Source organism: Rhinolophus sinicus, linkage group LG14, assembly GCF_036562045.2.
Source record: "Rhinolophus sinicus isolate RSC01 linkage group LG14, ASM3656204v1, whole genome shotgun sequence".
NCBI lineage: Eukaryota > Metazoa > Chordata > Mammalia > Chiroptera > Rhinolophidae > Rhinolophus > Rhinolophus sinicus.
The window spans coordinates 4,939,870-4,954,675 of record NC_133763.1 but is presented as its reverse complement, the minus strand read 5'-3'; the positions used below and the strand labels follow the sequence as shown (position 1 = coordinate 4,954,675).

The following is a 14,806-nucleotide window of genomic DNA, read 5'->3' as shown; positions in this document are numbered from 1 at the left end:
CCAGGTGCTCTGGCCTGCCTGCAAGGTTGCTGCGGTGTGCTCCCTGACACATCACCCAAGCCCGTTTCCGCACAGACAGAGGGAGCAGGCAGAATCAACAGGGCGTCACTACACACAGCTGGCCTCCCTACCTGGATGCCACTTGGCTCCCATTGGCCTGCCAAAACCACCTGCACACACAGCCTACACTGAGGCCACATCTACATAAGGCCGCTTCTCCAAGACTGGGAGAAATAGCTGTTTTGTCTAATGCATATAAACGAACTTAGAAAGTCAAACGAAATGAAGAGAGAAAAATAACTCAAATGAAGGAACAAGAAAAATCCCCAGAAAGAGAACCCTAAAGGAAAAGGAAATAATTTGCCTGATAAAGAATTGAAAGAAACGGTCATAAGGATGCTTACACCAAACTTAAGAGTGGCATAGAGGAACTTAGGAAACTTCAACAAAGAGTTATGAAGCATAAGAAAGAACCAAGCAGACCTAAAGAATACAATAACTGAAATGAAAAACACCTTAACAAGGAATCAAGCAGATCAGCTAACACAGAAGAGCGGATCAGAGACCTGGGAGAGAAACTAATGGAAATCAAACAATCAGAACAGCAGAAAGAAAAAAGAATTTAAGAAAATAAGGATAGTTTAAGGGATCTCTGGGATAACATCAAGCACTCAAGCATTCACATTATAGGAATCTTAGAAGGAGAAGGAAGAGAGAAAGAAACAGAAACTGTATTTAAAGAAATGGCTTAAATCTTTTCTAACCTGGGACAGGAAACAGACATCCAGGTCCAGGAAGCCCAGAAAGTTCCAAACAAGATGCACCCAAAGAGACCCACACCGAGACATATTGTAGTTAAAATGGCAAAAGTTAAAAAGTTAAACAGACCATCTTGAAGGAAGCAAGAGAAAGGAGTTACATACAAAGGAAACCCTATAAGGCCAACAGTTGATTTTTCATCAGCAACTTTCAGGTCAGAGGGAGTGGAGGATATCTCTAAAGTGCTGCAAGAAAGGACCCTACAATCTAGAATAGTTTACCCAGCAAGGTGATCATTCCGAGTTGAAGGAGAGATAAGCAAAAACTAAAGGACTTCATCACCATTAAACCAGCTTTATAAGAAAAATGATTAGGGGTCTTAATGGCAAAAGGAAAGAGATCCCAGTGTGTGTTTAGCAGCTGGTAAATTGTCTCCAAAACAATTGTCACCAGTGGTCTTCTCAAAGGATTCCTTATTTTGGATCACTTGGCAGCTCTCTGCTTCCACTTCTGTCCCCTCTGTGTTAATTAATTCCTGTTACTATCAACTCTATGTCTTTAGCCATCTAGGAATCTCATAAGTTTGTTCATTCACTCATTTTACAGAAATTTCAGTTCAACTATCTATGAAAATGTAGGACAAATACCACCTTAGATTCATTTCTCTTTATCTCCAGAAGCGAATACCACAATATTTCTAACCATAAATCAATCCCCAGTTCCATCTGTGTAGACACCTCATGAGCTCCTTATGAGAACTAACTTAAGCATAAATATAAAGTGACTAGAGTGGTGCCCAGTGCATTGAAAGACTTCTATCTACATTGGCTATTATTAACCATTATTATTCATGCGCATTTCTCTTTTCATTCCACTCATGTGAGCCTCTTTTGAGGATGGGGCGCTGAGTCTGAAGACTGGACGTAGCATTCTAACTGCACTGGCACCTACCTACAAGATTCTTTTTTTTTTTTTTTTTTAGATTCTGTGTGCTTGCTTGCAGTAAATTTGACTTTATTTTTTTCTGTGTAAATTCTTTTTTTTTTTTTTTCACTTTTTTTTGTTAGTGGTCTAGTGGTTAGGATTCGGTGCTCTCTCTCCCTACAAGATTCTTAGAGAAGAACGAGCCCTCCCTCCTCCATGAGGCATTCCATCCAAAATAGCCCTGCTCTGTCCCACCAGGAGACCAAGTGGCACACATGGGCCTCACTGGCTTCCCATGATCACCATGACTACTTTGACATTCCTGTCCTTGTCATTGCTCCTAGAGTTTAACATATACTTTGAATTATTTTTCTTCAAATTAAAAAAAAAAATCTTCACAGTTTTTTTTATATTGGTTCAAGTCCTTCACTACTATTTACTCTTCCTTCAATTTAAAATTACCTACAAGATGTGATGCACTGATTATGCTTATTTTTTAAGTTAAACAGGTGCTGATTGGGGTAAATACACAGGAAGACATATGCAGACATATTTAGTTAAGACAGTTGATTATACACTGAGTGCACAGCACTGTTTTTGGAAAACATGACTGATACTTAAATATTGATTGATTCCTACCGTGTGCAATTACTATGGCAGGTTTCTCATGTGGAAAAAAAAAAAGCCATTTATGGGAAAAGCTGGTTTTTAACTAAAATACAAATATGCATAAAATGTCTAAGATGGTAACAGATACCTGCTATAAGGAATCACCTGAGGTAGCTCACCATTAATCACTTACAAAGGGCAATGATCTGGCATCCCCATCCTGAGCTCACGGCAGAGATCAGTGATTGATGTGGGTCAGCCAAGATGCATCCTGGGATACTCAACACAGCTCCTCAGGCAATGGACATCAATCTAGAATTCATCTAGTCATTCATTTATTCAACAGTATTTATTGAACACCTACTATGTGCCAGGCATTGTAATCGGTGTTGGGCGACAACAGCACACAGTGCAGAATATAGTCCCTGCCCTCCCGCAGGGTTAATGCAATAAGAGGCTGGCATTTAATACAGAAGGTATTTCCATAGGCTGTCCACGTGCTGTTGCATCTTCTCCCTTAGAAAACATAAGATGAGAAAAGGGAACCAGACACAATTATTCTTACCATCTGTTAATTCAGGGTCTCCAGGACTTGAACTTCTGGGTAAATAGACTGGTAAAAGAAGAATATTCTAGATTATGCACTAGAAAAGAGGCCTATTAATCAAGATCTCTTTGGCTGTAAGTTAACAAAATCTAATATTTTAAATGGTAAAGAAGTTTACTTCCTCACTGTGTCAGAGACTGAATTGTCCCTCTATATCCCATAGTCATATAACCCCATTATCACCTGATGGCATCTACTGTCCCAGCCTCCCTCCCACAAAGTTTTAGCCAACAACTTGACGGATGCAGGTTTTAGTGTATCCGACACCGTCTAAGACTCTTCCTCAAGAGACAGATGGTACATACACTTGGCCTTCTTCTGGTACATACACCATTCCTCCTTCTAGCTGCCTGGCAAACAGATGCCATTACCTTGGGCCTTCAGGGTAAGGGCCATATCCTAGAGAGAGTGGAATGATAATCTTGAAGAAACTTGGGGCTCTGAGAACTTCACAGAATGTGGTCACCACACCAGCCCTGACCTGCATTCTTACAGGCTTTTACATGAAAAATAATTGAGCATTTAATACTTTTAATTCCACGTAAATCACTGTTACTTTAGGGTCTGCCATGACTCACAGCAAAAGGTGACCGTAGTGATGTAGCCACACGACAGGAAGTCCTGCAGTAGGGTGGGCTTCAGGGGCGGTGTTACCTGGTGACTCTGGCTACACCCTTCTGTGACACTCTTGCCTTCTGCTCTTCTCCATCACAGAGACTCATTTCGGACTGGTAATGATAGAGGTGTAGTGCTTCTGGACCTTACTTCTGCACATGACAAAAACCTAAAGGGAGAGAGGAAAAGTCACTTCCTGAAATTTTCTCAGAAGAACATACCGGTTAAAAAGAACAGTATACAGTACAAGATCTCCAGGAAATATTGTTGATTTAAAAAAGCAAGTGGCCGAACAAAACACATCATATGATCTTCCTTTTTGTGAAGCAAACACACATACATACACACAGAGCAATGTCCCGTAACCCCTACAAGTGAATATGTATGTAAACACGTAGGAAATGTTCTACATGGATCCTCAATGCACTGATAATAAGTGACCTCTAAGAATGAGTTAAGCTTAGGAAGAGTGGTCAAGGGAAACTCAGACTCATCGTATCATTCCATTTGTACAAGGAGAATATATTCATGTATTACCATGTAATTAAAAATTAATTTTGAGATGAGATCACAGAGCTGTCTTTGTAAACAAACTAGTCCCACTTTCCAATCTTGCTCTCAAGGTGACATTGACCAAACACCCCGATCTGTCTCCACTCAACCAAATCAGAGATGGAGACCAGACAGGACTAAGCCAAGGCCTTCTGCCTCCCAATAAACCAGGGCGACTGAAGCTACTAATCTGATTAAACATGTGACATGGAGGATCTTTCAGAAGTACCTTTCAGTCCACACAGGATTGTCTTTGTAATAACTACTCAGATTCAGCCGTTGCTGGGCAACCCGGCAGGAAGGATTTTCATTGCAGCAAAAGCTTTATGGCTTTGAGAAAAGGCGTGTGTGACCACTCCACCAAAGTAATAAAGAACAGAAAACCCAAGTGTGCTTTTCTTTCCTCATATGTTTTAAGTTCTCACTCTAGTATCATGGAACTGGAAGTGTATTCTGCTAGGAATTGTTCATGACGAAGGAGGTCTTCCATTGGGATTCGCACCAAGGGATATAGCAGCAAAAATAGCAAGGTAACACTTAATTTTCTGTGCACAACCACCATTAACTCATGCAATTCTTTTTACAAATGCCCGTAACCAACCCAAGAAAACTTGTTGAAGTCACACACAAGAAACTGCCTAGAAGCCAAACCTTCTTGTTAAATTGAATTAAGTGTTTTATGTGTCACTTTATGAAAAGTAAACTGCATGACACATTTACCAGACCAGAAACTGCAGAAATACTTAAGGCTTTACCCTTCCACAATTAAGACTAGTACACGTCTTGATTCCATAGCTGTAGGTTTTCCACCGAGGGAGGAATTACAGAATGGAATACTTAAGGTAACCCTGGGTTATTATAAAATGGGTCAACTCCTGCTACCTGGGCAGTTTCTCTGGATAACCAAGGCAGCGTGGTTATATCCCACAAGCTGGTTACTTTGCAAATTCAGTTCTCTGAGGTGACTCAGCATGTCATTCATTGCTCTTAGAATTACTAGCATTGTCATTTCTTCTCCTTTCTCCTCTGCACATTACTTAGAACAGAACAGTACCAAATAAACTTTTAAACAAAAAGGCATTTTGTGTTTTCCCTTTCAAATGCCCTTAGTCCATCATCAGTATGGGTTTTATGAATAAATATCAATCTTCCCAATACCCATGAAATACAATACAATACCTGCAAACACATTTTACCAGGTGGTACATAGGAATCATAGAAGGCAACAATGGAAATTCAAATATTTAGGGTTTGGGTTCAGAGGCTCTTAAGTTCAAAACATCTGGAGAAGGTTGGGGGGAATCCCTTTTGGTTTATCAATGCCAAGTCACAACACGAGATGCTACTATGATCCCTTAGATGCTGTGGCTATTTAACAAATAATATATAGAGGTAGCCAATCAGAAAATACTTACTAGGCTTCTTCTATGTCCAACACACATTGGAGAATACAGAAAAGAATGAATCCAGAACCCATTACTATCCAAGCAGGGTAAAGTGGGTTGGGTAATTCTCACAGATGTTTCCAACATCTTGGCTGTTGTGGTCACCACTTATAGTTCTGCCTCAATCTTCTTCCAACAGGTTTCTAACACATAGGTTGCCATGCTTTTTACCAGGTGACCCCACCTAACCACAGCTCTGAGAATCGGTCACCTGGTGGTAGAGCTCGGCCCGGAAGAGGCACATCTACAGAATGAGGTCTGGCCAGCCCAGTGAGTTATTCTACATTGGGAATCTTAACATGACCCACATACCAAGGGCATATGCAGACCAAAAAGGGGTGGAATTCTAGGAGGAAAAGCAAGGATGTAAAATTTGTTGACTGGCCTAAAAGGAATTGTTCATACACCTTTTTCTTAAGTGGGTTTTTGGATTAGATTCCATTAGATTCATTAAAATGAGTGATACACAAGTTTTATTTTTGTGTCAATATTTATAAAATACTAGTAACAAAATCCTTGACAACTATTTAAAATTATGATTAAAAATATTAGACATTTAATTTTAAATCTTCAAAATTCAGTTAGGGGATACGCAAGCAAACTCTTAAAGACCGGTGCTCCAACTGGAAAGTTATGATCCAAAAGCCACAAACGGAACTTGCTGTACTATAGAGAAACTGGTCAGCAGAACATCCATCAACAGTGCACCACCAACAGAAATCAAAGTGACCTTTATTCAGTGCAAGAAGGTCACATTTAGCAAAGTTTCGAGAGGTAAGGAAGGGCAGAAAGGCAACACGGAACCTTCCAATACATGACAGTTTTGGTCACTGCAGGATTTCCAGGTTCCCATCAGCTTGCATCCTTCACCCATATTTCTCCATTAATGATTGTCCACATGAAAGGATTCCCTTTCATGATTAGCCTATCACCTCAATAAGTTTTTCCCTGTGTGCTGCCACCAGGATGATGATTTACTTACTACTGTCTCAAAAAATCAACTCAGTTTTTAAAGTTTAGATTTACACTAAGGAATTATATCCCCAAAATAACAGATTTGATGTGCTCACTATATTTTTTCCTGATATGTAATAAAATAATAAAACTTTAAAAATAAAAAGTCCCCCATATGTGCCAATTAAACACAGTTTGTGTGCCCATTGGTAACACTACCAAAGAAGCACCATTTTGACTGAAACTGCCAGCGGGCTAAGGCTTTGATCTTCCCAAAACTGGTGGTCATAACTATCTTATTATTACTCAGGAAGGCGTTGGGGCTGTTTCATCAACCTGAAGGAGTAAAGTTTGTCTCAGGCTCAGAGAATGTGTTTGCTTAAAGGAAATGCCCAACAGAGACCAAGATGGTCACTTTTTTCTCTCTCAACAAAGACAGAAAACCATACGGATCACCAGCTTCTCATAGCAGGCTTCATTTGCTACTTGTCCTGGGCAAATGTTCTGTTATGAGCAGCCGGACCTCTTCTAACCCAAGTCAGCTGAACGTCAATGGCACCAGCATAAAGAACGGAAAAAGCTCCCAAACGTTTCTTTAGCAATATTTGAGTCAATCAATTCAAAAAATAATAATTTGCATGTAGTCAAACATCTGGCAGTAGGCTTAGCCTTTTACAACTCAAAAAGGGGAGCGGGGCAGTGGGGGATACGCAAGTAAAGAAATGGGAAAGAAGTAAAGAAGAAATGGGAAAAGGGGCATACGCTAGATTGTACGACTCTCTGGAGAACCAATAGCAAGTATTGGGTCTAGATAGTTATTTACATAGGTATTTCCTTCCCATTTGCCATTACATCCCCTAAATATCTTTCAAAAAATCTTTTAGACAGTTTAATATACATATAATATATATTGGTATATATCATATATACAAATACAAATAAGTAAATATATCTTGGGAAAGGGGACATAAGGGCAGTGAAAACAAAAGAAAGAAAATGTAATTCAATCCACTTCACACATCGCCTCAGACTCTACACTCACTAGAAATGGGCTATGAATCTGGTTTTGGCCACCCAGCAGCCAATACAAAAGAAACCTGATCCCAAAAGCCTTATCAATGCCACAAAGTATGCTGCAATTAGAGACACCTGCATTTGAATGCCAGCTGTCACCAGTTCTGTGGCCTTGAGAGCAAATCACTGAATCTTTAAGCCTCAGTTTCCTCCTCTATAAAATGGGAATGAAGATACCTGCCTTTTAGAGATATGACCTACATAAGCCAAGTATCTAGTAGGACACTTGGTATTCAGCAAATGTCTAATACAAGTCATCAGTTAAACAGTTCTTATGATCCACAGAATAAAAAATAAAACCAGTTACTCAGGACCAGCCGGCAAGTAGCTAAACCTCCAATACCAAAAGAACGTCCATGGAACTCAAATAAAGAGAGGCTAAAGGTCCAACCCCATTTCTTTAGCGACATTTGAGTTTGGAATCAATCATTGTAAAAAGTAAAATAATTTACATATGGCCAGAACTTTGGTGGTGGTTTCAGGCTTCAAGATAAGTCCGTTGGGTTTGGGTGCATGTGTGTGTGTGTGCACGCACGTGTGTGCATGTGTGTGTGTTAAGCTCTTGCTTTAATTTAGTAGTCCCTTGGCTAAAAGTAATCCATCCCTTCACAGATGTGCACAGGTGGCTTCCACACTAACCTTCCTTGTTCTATTTCTTCGGGAATGAACTGGACTTCCTGGCTCTGCTTTCCTCTTCCGGCATCACTGGAGACTGTGGGCTTTCTGTGGCTGAGAAGGCAGGTGAGTCTGGTGGAACAGATTAACATCGTTTTAATGGACCAACCAGTGACGAGTGCCTCACTAACTAGGTGGCAGACTGCCCCACCCAGTCTTCCGGGACGACTCCGCACCTCTTTCAGCGCCAGACCTTCTGGGATTCAGTCAGCAGTGCTTGTGTCTCATTCCACCTCTGAAATCCCCCACTGCTGAGCTGTGATGATTTTTCCACACCTCACCCATGTGTGTCAGCACACAAAGTATTTCAGATCTTTTGAGCTCACGAAAATAGCTATGCATCTGGGGTCTGCTAACTCTGCTCTCCAGTATCTACTATCCTGGCTCCCCGCACCCCGCTGTCCCCCAAAACTCACAACCCCAGTAGATCCCATTAATGAAGACATGCCTAGCTGTCCCTGGTTGTCTGGAAACAATAATCTCACATGTAATTCCCACTTGTGCCTGGTTTTATCTTCAGTGGAGGAATAACCCAGGCTGCCTCCCACGTTAGCATCCCTCTGAGGCCATAAAAGACGTGACTCAAAGCCAAAGTCACACTTTCCCACAGGGGCCAAAATTGCCATATTTCTCAGAAAGCTGGATATCTTTATCCAGCACTGATTTGAAATGCTCCAAAACAGAAAAAATTTAAAGTATGATCAGAAAAGTAGAAATAAAAACACGCCGTGTCCTTTCCTTGGTAACTTAGTACTTCTTGGGAAAGATACATTTGGTGGGGAAAATATCTCTGGGCCTCAGGAGACAGCAGCATGAAAGGAATACATTTTTATTATCAGAGATTTTAGAAACAATGGGTGACAACAGTGAAATACAGCAGGACGGCCAAGCCCTGCCCGTGACTACACAGCAAAACAGCATCAAGGCTAGGGAGCCTGAGTTTGAGAATCAAGTCGATTTGGGGATCATGTTCTTAGAATGGGTTGTTAACCTGGCTCCCCGACATACTAACTGCATGACTTGGGGTGAATAACTTAATGACACCTCAGTTTCTCCCTTGGTATATGGGGCTAATTCTCTCTCTTCCAGAGGGCCGCAGTGAATTCAAAGGACAGCTTCGTATTGTATGGAGAACTCGTGTACAAGTGCCTATTATGGGAGGGGATGGACGGTTGTATAAGAAATGGGGACCCCCTCAATGTGCACGCAACCTAGTGGAGAGAAATGCAAACGTCTAATTATAATAAAATGCACTATGCACCCTAACTGAGGTGGACGGACCGTCTGGCAGTACAGAGCAAGGGCCATCTCGGGGTGGGGGAGGGATGCAGACGTGGGACCTGAGCCCGGGCCTCCGCTCTCCATCACACATCCTGCAGGGGGTGATCCTTGAGCAAGGACACGACGTGATGATCAGATGGGCTCCCAACTCTGCACACGATGTGACAAGATGCCAAATACAGTTGGTCACTCGCCGTGACCCATTGGGCCCCCTGAAACCTGTGAGATCAGTGTCCTTTTCACAATTTGGAAGTCTGTCATGAAACAGATCCTTCTTCAAAGGACTTTGGCCACTTCATTTTTTCTTCTTGAGGACGTCTGAGTCCACCCCACATCACCTCGTCATTCAACAGGACAGGCTTCCATCAGGACCTTCCCATGAGGATGGAAATGCCCAACTCGATTTCCTGGAGAAGAAACAAAAATGGCTTCTTCCCCCCCCCCACCTAAAATTGCCTCGATAACACAATTTCTGAGGGTAGAAACAAGTCCTGAGAGCTCAGATGGAAGGCTCATTTAAAGGGTTGTTTTCATCTGCACCAGGGAGCGCCTAGAGAAGAAACTCCACTGGGCCCGGGAGGACAGACTTTATACACTGGAATTCTTCCTCATTTCTAACAGTCACAATTCTTTTGCAAAGTGATGGTTGTATCTCAAGTCTAGTGGGTTGGCAAGGTGCTTTACACAGAAAACTGAGCAAGCTGGCATCTCAGACAGAGGCTGGCATGACATCTGCAGACAGCTCGGCGATGAGTGAGGTATGGCTCGGTGCCAAAGCCACTTGGAGAGGCCCAGAGCCCTGTTAAGCTGTCTGGAGCTTCAATCTAAAAAGAATCCTAAAATTTGACTGGAACACATCTGGAAATACGGCTTATTGTAACTCAGATCACCGCCCCCCAGGTCTCCGTAGAGAACAGGTCGAATGTAAACTGGTTCCTTTGCCACAAAAAGAGACAAGGTTCTGAAGAGAATTAAAAACAGGTCCCCCAACCACCACTAAAGTGTTGAACAGAAGTCAGACTGTCTGCTTGAAGGGAGGCCAAATTTCTATCCTGCCCCTGGTCCTCACCTCCACCCCAGCCAGCTGACCCAGGAAGTACAGATAACTATCACCAAGTCTCGGGTTAGAGAGGCTGACGGCACCATCAGTCTGATAACCAGCAATGATCACGACAGTGGGCGGGGCCCAGGGACCGGAAACCAGGGTCCAGGGCAGCCTGAGCCTGGCAGCCAGCAGGCTGCACATGGGAGGGTGGTCAGGGCTTGAATTTAGGGACCCAGTAAGGCTGGCCTCAGTCAGAAGGGGTGATGGCAGTGGCAGCTCCAGAATTTCCATTTAGGGAGGGCTTAGAGGCAGCAATTTGTTAGAAAGAGGACAAAAAAAGCTGAATGTGTGATGCACCCTACATAGAATTGAGAGAATGTCAGGTATCCCACTCAAAAACTGTAAATGCTATGGAGATTTGGGAGGGTAGCTAAAGCCTCTGCAAAACACGCTGCCAGCCCCCCACCACACGACACTGCAGAATCGGGAAGTTTCCTGCATTCCAAATTCTCTAAGGTCACTGATCTAAGGTTCCAGCATAATGGTGGGTTTAGAAACCAGGAACCACAGTGGGGACAGGTTCAGGCTTCAAGCCAGCCACCAATGTCCTGTCCCAGCAGACAGGAGGCAGAGGACACGGAGGGCTTGCTGCAATCCCCATACCAGGTGGCCGCCCCGCGGTCACCAGAGGGACATGCATCCTTGGTTAGAAAGGTGAGGACAGACGTCTGCACGTGTATGTCTGACCCATGGGGAGGGAGTCCTGGGGTCTGCTTAATTGTTTCCTGCCTCAGCCCAGATTGGGATGGAAGGAGGCAGGGCTGAGCTGCAGGTGAGAGATGTGTGTGGCCAGCTGTGACAGAGCTGAGAGGCTGAGTCCAGGGGAAATGTGATGGGAGGTGGGGTGGGAGTGGGGAGGCTTTGCCAAAACAAATTCTCCAATGTTCTAGGGAAGGAGACGGGTCACTCGACGTGGGGAAGGCACTTCCTCCCCTCTTTCCTTCTTCTCGTTCCTCTCTCTTCCCTCAGAGGCAACAGCTAAGGGCAGGATGAGCTGTCTCAAGGAAGAAGAAACAAAAACAGCTTTTAAATTACTGGAGGTCATGTCCTGTTTGAAACAACAACAAGAAAATAGAGCAAAGTGCTACCTCCCCTGCAGAGACCACGAAGCCATGACCTCTAGCCAAAGGGATTACGTAAGCACATTACTAGAGTATGTGAGCACGTTAGTCGATGACGAGAGCATGTTCCATCGAGAGCATGTTCGTATGGTCTTCGCAGCCTGGGGCGGAGGCACGAACCCACAAATCTCTGTTCCTCGCTCTTTTAAAGAAACTGCTAACCTGCCATGTCAGCCCCTAAAGCACACATTCCTTTTACTGCAGACGGTTCCTGCCCCAGAGCCAAGCACCAATGCAATAATCCCCGAGGCGGTGTCTGGGGTTCATTTGTCCTCGGCCCATGTTCCTACACGCTGGCCTGGAGCACAAAGAAGGGACCCCAATGACAATAAAACGGAGTGAGTGATGGTATCTCAGCTCCCCTTCTCCAACTCAAGTCATTTACAATTGCCTACTAACCTGATTGCCTACTAACCTAAGACATAGTCACCGCTTTTTCATTTTCTGACTGGAGCCCAAGGCATGAAACGTGCAGTTGCTCTAATTCACCAGGCCCCTCTGGTGCTGCTCGGGACCCTCCTGGAGGCCTGCACAGTAAGAGTGCACCAGCTGGGGGTCCAGAGTGCCCGTCTAGTCCCCTCGGCAGTCCTGGTTCTTATAAACTGACTTGGCTACTTAATTCACAAACCATCTTGGTTCCTGTAAGTCTGCCCCTGAAAGGCTGGGTCTGCTGACAAATGCAGTGCCTGTGGTAAACTCAGTCAACACGAACTGAGTGAACAAAGGACTCACATTAGGCTTCTGCACCTGCAAGAAGGAAGGTTTGACCTGGAGCCGTGGGAAACCCCTGTGGGCAAGGGCTCTCGGTGAGCAGCCGGAGAGCTCGCCTGCCCCTCTTTTCCATCATCCCCCCATCATCGTGGCTCCCTGGTCAAACACACAACTCACATATTTGTAACTCAGACCGACACCAGTAAAGCCAGCTCTTCAACCAGGGGGAAACGTGCGTGCTTCAGAAAATAATATAAAGCAACGAATAACTGCTCAAGTGCGCGGTTCATGGGCAGGACTGAAGGAATGGCTGAGAAGGGCCTCGTGGAAGAGATGAGCTGAGTTGGCTTTGTAGATTGACACGGATGGAGACTCGGTCCACGGCAGCTGGATAGGGATGCAAATGTGTGGGACCCAGAAGGAAGTGGGACCGCTTAGAACAGAAGGGTTAGGTTTGAAAGTGCTAGATGCGAAGTTGGGGACGAAAGGACTAACCAGACCTTGCAGTGTCTTAAACACCAGGCTGCTGCAGGTTCATGAAGCAGAAACAGGCCGAAGAATACTGGCCTGGTGACAGTGCAGAGGCTGGCTCCCAGAGGACAGGGACCAAAAGTGAGAGAACAATTACTGTGTCAGCACAGGAGCCTGGTGAGAAGGGCTGCTGAGTCTATTTTCAGTACCTTGTTCCTCCCTTCAACTCTCCATGTTCTCTCCTGTGTTCTACTCGGTCATCTCTGCCCACTCTTTTTGACTGGCTTCTGCTGTACACACATGACCTCACTGAACTATCCCAGCAAATGTGAGGTGCATGCTCTTGTCCCCAATTGTTAGGTGAAGAACAAAGCGTCCACTTGCGAGTTAAGTGACTTGCCCAAGGTCATGCAGCTGATTAGAGGCTCGCCCTGAATTCCGACTCAGGCCTGCCTAAGCTGAAGCCCAACAACCCTTTATGTGTGTGTGTGTGTGTGTGTGTGTGTGTGTGTGTGTGTGTGAACAGTTTTCCTGTTATATGGGGAAATTAGGAAATATGGTTTCTTAGCAGAACCTTTAAAAGTCAAGTTCTATTTTTAGCACCTAGGTTTTTTTGTGTGTTTTTTTTAAATGCTTTTATATCAACCTCACATTTATTCCAGGAAGAATTTACTCTCAGCCAGCATTAATTACGCATTAGGTAAGTACAATTCTCAAATATAGTCCATGCTCAATCATATGAACAGGGTCAGCGTTAATTAACAGAGCAAATCAAATGGGATTAGTGGCTTAAAACCACATAAAAGTCTATTGTTCCCTTGCAGGAATGCAGTCCAGGAATAAGCAGCGTATGGTGGTGATGGTGGCATCACAGGATCAAGACCCCACCCTTTTATCTTTCACCTCCACCGTTCTAAGCACAGGAACTTCCATCTTCAAGGTCACCTCAAGGTCCAATATGGTGCTGAAGCTCTAGCCACCAAGTCCAGGACCCAGGCAGGCATCTGAGGAAGTGAGGATGGACAAGGAAAAATGCCCTGTCATGAGGTGCATTTTCCAGAGGTTCCTCCCCACAAATTCCATTTGGAACTAACTGGCCATTCTCAGCCACAAGGGGAGCTGAGGCTGTGGGTTATTCTAGGCAGCAATGAGCTATGCTAAAAATCCATCACGTGGGAAGAAAGCGAGAAGAGATACTGAGTAGGCAACTAACAGTCTATGCCACTCAGATAACCTGAATTGGCAAGGAATCCAACAATTAATTTAAATGCAGACAGTATGCTAGGATCCATTTGCATGTGAATAATGGAAATTGGAGCCTCTTACAGCACTTTTCTGCAGGCCACAGAAGGAAAAGAGTTGAAAACCTACTTGAAGGGCTTCAGGAGTTTGTTTTTAAATTCTTTTTTTTTTTTTTTAATGATCCTTTGGTATTTGAATGACAGAATTTGCTCCTGTCCAGTAAGCTTAATTTCCTGAGACCTGTCAACATTTTCTCTTATTCTATTTCCAATGTAAGTGCTTAGACTAATGAGGGTGGGACATATGAAGTGTGAGAAATACAGCTGGAGGGGTTGGGAAGGTTGATGCTGCGTTTAAGGAGTTAAACAGTGAAAAGATGCCACTATGACACAAACACTCCCCAACCTGAAGCTCTGCCCTGAGACCTCAGCCTAAGCACAGAACTAAGTTTTATCTTGAGATTTTCAAGGTGAAAATCGTATAATATTTTTAAAGCCAACCCCAAAGAGGATTATCTTGCTTCCTTAGCGCCACCAGAAATGGCCTCTTCTTGGTTAAGTGGCCTCCTCTGTACCCTTTGTTTTATTCCTCAATGGCCCAGTGTGGTTTAGGATTAAGGCAGCCCCAGAAACTTCAAGAAGATCAGCGTTTAGCCATCCTG

General features: G+C 43.8%; 1 long non-coding RNA gene across 1 annotated transcript in view; it reads right to left on the bottom strand.

The window, feature by feature from the left end:
* LOC141568477 (uncharacterized) overlaps positions 1-14,806 on the bottom strand; it is a 41,444-nt gene that overhangs the window by 14,758 nt on the left and 11,880 nt on the right. Inside the window, exons 4-6 of the long non-coding RNA XR_012491622.1 lie at positions 8,179-8,286; positions 3,478-3,683; positions 2,858-2,905 (exon numbers count right to left, since the gene is read on the bottom strand). This is a non-coding gene — a long non-coding RNA (uncharacterized LOC141568477). The remainder of the gene's footprint in view (positions 1-2,857; positions 2,906-3,477; positions 3,684-8,178; positions 8,287-14,806) is intronic.